Genomic DNA, 5,016 nt, shown 5'->3' on the forward strand with positions numbered 1-5,016 from the left:
TATATATATATATATACCATTTCAATAATAATAAGAGAAACTTGGAATAGCTGTGTTAATGTTCGACAAAGTAGACTTCAGAATAAGCAATATTAAATAGATGAAAGGGGGCATTGCATAAAAACAAAAGAGATCAATTCACCAACATGACATAAACTACAAAATGATTGTATACCTAATATAAGAGCTTCACAACATAGATCAAGACGTGATAGACTGAATGTAGAAAAAGCTAAATCCACAGTTATTGAAGACTTCAACACTTATGTTTGAGTAAATAATTAAAAACTATATTTATAAGATGGCCCTGTGCACAATGATTAAAGGCCGTGCATAGGGAGCTAGATTTCACATGGTCAACCATGGGTCAAATCCCAGCCCTGGCAACTTGAGAAACATGTTGGGCACGTGTGCATGTGTGCCCCAAATCTTGAAGACATCCCAGGAGGAGAACAGAGGAGAAGAGATTGCGATGTGGCCATCTTCCCTGTGGGAATGATTTCTTGAAGGCATGCTGAAATGGAGAAGAAAGGTTTTCGTGTGGCCACGTCACACCCCGTTACAGGGTACTTTTTCTTTCTGTCTCTCACGTGTGTTTGTGTGTGTGTGCACATCAACTTGCACACACACACATGCCCTCTGGCAATAAAAAACCTTATTTTTAAAAAAGTAGAAAATAACTTCCATATTATAGAAAAGCAGCGAACAGTTCCCAACTCATTTTACGAATCCAGCATTACCAGGATTCCAAAATTAGACGAAGGTCTTATGAAGAAAAAAAATAGAGATCATTATCTCATGAATATAGAGGTAAATATCTTCAATAAAATACTAGCATTTTTAATTAAACAATATGTAAAAAGATAATACATCTTGACAAAGTGAGATTTCTCTCCAAATGCAAGGCTATAACATTCAAGTATCAGTCATTGTAATTCATCATATTGATAAAAAAATTTAAAAAATAAATCTCAGATGCTGAAAAAGTCCTTCACACAATTTAAGACTTCTTTCTCTCTCTTTCCTTCCTCTTCCTTTTCTTTCTTTCTTTTTTAGAGAGAGATTTTTGCTATAGGGCGCATGCATTCACAGGAGAGACAGAGAGAAAGAAAGCAAGAAATCATTCCCACAGGGCAGATGGCCACATCGCAATCTCTTCTCCTCTGTTCTCCTGGGATTGTGGGCATGCACATACATGCACCTGGCATGAGTTTCAAGCCTCTGGGTCTGGGATTTGAATCATGGTCAGCCATGTGGGAGTCCAGGACCTTAACCACTATGCCACCTGCTGACCCCAAGACTCATTTCTAATAAACACTCTCAGAATACATGGAGTACAAGGAGACTTTTAACAAATTCTGATACAAAACATCTGTTAAAATCTACAGCTAGCACACACTTAATAGTGCAATACCATACACTTTCCCCTTAAGATCAGGAACAATCACTGTTCTTCAGCATCATACTATAAATCTTAGCCCATGTGATAGGTTTAAAAAAAAGAGAAAGAAATAAAGGAGAAAATAAACTAAAAAAGTAAATCCATGCATACTAAGAAAATTAGAAAGAAAAGTCTATTTTCATAGATATATGATTGATTTTTGACTTATAAAATCTAAGTACCTATAAAATTGTTCTTAGAAAACATAAGTTGAACAATATTACGAGTTACAAAGTCGATAAAAATATCAATTTAACTTCTACCTGCTAGCAATGAAAAATTGTAATAAATTTTTTAAAAATACTACTTGCAATATAACAAACGTAATGAGCCAATTTGGTAGAAAACTTAGACAATATCTACAATGCCTATACACAGAACAGAAAACAGATATTTAAAATTTAGTAAATAGATATATAACAATCATGGATTTTTTTTTTGATCCAATATTATTCAAATACTGATTGTTTTATTTATTTATTTATTTTAATTAGGGCATGCACAGAGGGAGTCAGAGAGGGAAAGTGAGATACCACTCCCTGGTGGGGGGGATGGTCACATTGCAACCCCTTTTCCTCCATTCTCCTCTTGGGAGTTTGGGCACAGATCCACATGTACCTGATGTGATTTTCAAGATGCCAGGTCCAGGACTCAAATCGTAGTGAGTCTTGTGGGATCAAGTGCCTTAAGCTTCATGCCACCTGCTGGCCCCAAAATACTGATTCTCTTAAACTTCCCAATTCGATGAATTTCAGCCAATGCTCCAATAGAGGTTAGGTTTGAAATCAACCAACTGATTTAAAAGTATGTATAAAAATCAAAAGGAACAAAATTCCAAAACAATTACAATAAAGAAGAGTAACATTGAAGGAGTCTCACTACCTGATTCCCATACTTATTACAAAGCTACAGAAGGAAGTGTGATATTGAAGAGGATACAGGCAAATAGATCAATGAAACAGACTCGAGAGGCAAAAATAGATAAACACGTATAAGTTAACTTTTGATAAGGTGCCATGGCAAATCATTGGATAAAGGACAGTTTTCTCAACAAATGTTAATGGAACAATTATATGCCTATATGAGGAAATAGTAATAACAAAAGCAAAAAGAAATGTTAAACAGATCTTGCCTATTAAAAACAACTAAAAAGTATCTAAATGTGAAACTCTAAACTATAAAATTTATGGAGATAAATCTTTGTGGCCTAGGGATATGCATCATAGAGAAAGCTCTAAACTATAAACTTTATGGAGATAAATCTTTGTGGCCTAGGGATATGCATCATAGAGAAAGCACACAGCAAAACTCATTAAAGACAAAATTAATAAATTGAATTTCATCAAAAGAAAGAATTTCTACTCCCTAAAATAAATTGTTTTTTTTTGGGGGGGGGACTAGCAGTTGGCATAATGGCTATGTCACTGGACTCCCATGTAGTTGACAGTGGTTCAAGTCTCAGACTGAGTGACTTAAACTCATGCAGGGTGCATATGCATGTGTACAAAGATCCCAAGAGGAGAATGAAGGAGAAGGGATTCTGGCGTGTCCATCCCCCCTGGGGGGTGATTTCTTGTTTTCTGTCTCTCTGTCTCTCTCTGTCTTTCTAGCAAGTGCACGCGCCCTATAGCAAAAACCTCTACAAAAAAAATGAAAGAAAAGAAAAAGAAAAGGAATCAGAGATGTTTTTGTCATTATCAACAACAACAAAAATCTTTGGGGTCCACATTAGAGTCTAGAAATCCACACAGCAGCCACATTCCTACTCGTGGAAGTGTGGCTGGCCCTGAGGGCTCAGGAACTGGCCTGGTTCACAGCCAACTCCCCCCCCTCCCCCACCTCCAGGCGTCCCTGGGTAAAAGCAAACAAAACAGTCAACAATGCTCCTTTCTGGAGGTCCACAAGACTCCCTCTAAGGCTGCAGAAGTCAGCTCCAGTGTGAGAGATAGACCTCCCCGGGGTTTCCAGCTCACCAGCTCCCAGGAGACTCCAGTCCTGGGGCTTCCCTGAGCCAAGCTGGTCCTGTATCACCATCTGCTGGCCACCCTGTGCATGGCATGGGGGTCGTGGGGCCGGCAGAGGCAGCCAGGTCCAAGGAGGCTGGAGGCTGGGCGGGAGTGCCCCCTGTGCGCCCAGGGAGCCTAGCTGCCGAAGTACTCCTGCTGGAACTTCTGGAAGTCCTCTTCGGTGAACACGGTTCCCTCAGTTTTCTTCTTCATCGTGGACACAGGCCGGTCACAGGCCTTGCAACCCCGGTTCTGTTGCAGAATCTGCTGGGTCATGGACTCGTCCATGGTGCTTTTCATGCTGGTCATAAACTTCAGGTTTGCTTTCAGGTAGTTTTGACACTCCTGCTTCCTATACTCAGTCAGAGCCACTTGGGCACCTTTCCCTTGGCTGAGTTTCGCAGTTTCTGGGCCTGAGTCGCCTTTGTCTTCTCCCAATCTGTTTCAATGGAGCCCTGCTTGGCTTGGCCTGGCCTAGCCCAACCCTGGGGGCCTCAGACACCGCCCTCAGTTCCAGGCTCCACCTCAGCAAGGCAGCCGGCATGACTCCTTAAAATAAATTCTTAAAAAATTAACAGACAAGTGACAGACTGGGAGAAAATATTCACAAATCATATGTATAGCCATAATCTAAAACAATTCATAAAATCCAATAATATAAATGCAGAGTCAGTTTACTAAAGAAGAAAGCAGATGGCAAGTAAGCATATGAAAAGATAGCATTGGACATTAAGAGATATGTATCTAAAACCATAATCAGATAGCACTACATACGTATTTGGATGGTTAAAAAACTGGCAAACATTTGCTGGGACCAGCAGGTGGCGTGGTGGTTAAGACGCTGGACACTACCATATGGCCGACCAGGGTTCAAGTTCTGAATCTGGTGGCTTGCTTTCTCACTTTCTCTCTCTCACACGCTCACTCTCTGTCTCTCTCTGGTCAAATTAAAAAATAAATGAATCAATAAATAAAATAAAATAAATAATTATTAAAAAAAAAACAAAAAAAACCTGGCAGACATTGCAATGGAAAGGTCATAAATGGTTGATAGAAATGCAACATGGTAAAACCACCTTGAAAAGTTTTTTTTTTTTTTTTGCAATTTCTTATCAATTTAAACATATATGTACTGAATTGGCCAGTAATCTTCCTCTTTTTTATAAAAGAAAAAAAAAGTTAATTTCTTTCATGAGCATGAGAGAGAGAAAGACAAGCACCCTCAACAGGGTCCCATGCCATGACTTCTGCTCCATAGCCCCTTTTCAGCCAGCCAGTATCATGAGTGTGCACATACAGGCATATACAGGTCACCTGGGGAACTGAGCCCACGGATTTCCATATGGATCCAACATCACTTGAGCACTACAAGTCTACTATGCCACTGAGCTGGCCCAGCAATTTTATTCTTCATTCTTTAGCCAAGTGAATAAAACCAATGTTCTCACTCTCTCATACACGCACATGAACTGTACAGGAATGTTTATTACAGTTTCATTCGTAACTGCCACAAATCGTAAAAGGAAAAAAAAAAAAGCCTTTTTCCTGGACAATAGTTAAACTGAGATT

At 39.3% G+C, this 5,016-nt stretch overlaps 1 pseudogene; it reads right to left on the minus strand.

The window, feature by feature from the left end:
- Positions 1–3,582: 3,582 nt before the first annotated feature.
- On the minus strand, positions 3,583–3,991 carry LOC102479816 (active regulator of SIRT1 pseudogene; annotated as a pseudogene).
- Between the last annotated feature and the right edge of the window lie 1,025 nt (positions 3,992–5,016).

Source organism: Tupaia chinensis, unplaced genomic scaffold (assembly GCF_000334495.1).
Source record: "Tupaia chinensis unplaced genomic scaffold, TupChi_1.0 Scaffold142961_1, whole genome shotgun sequence".
In the NCBI taxonomy this organism is placed as follows: domain Eukaryota; kingdom Metazoa; phylum Chordata; class Mammalia; order Scandentia; family Tupaiidae; genus Tupaia; species Tupaia belangeri.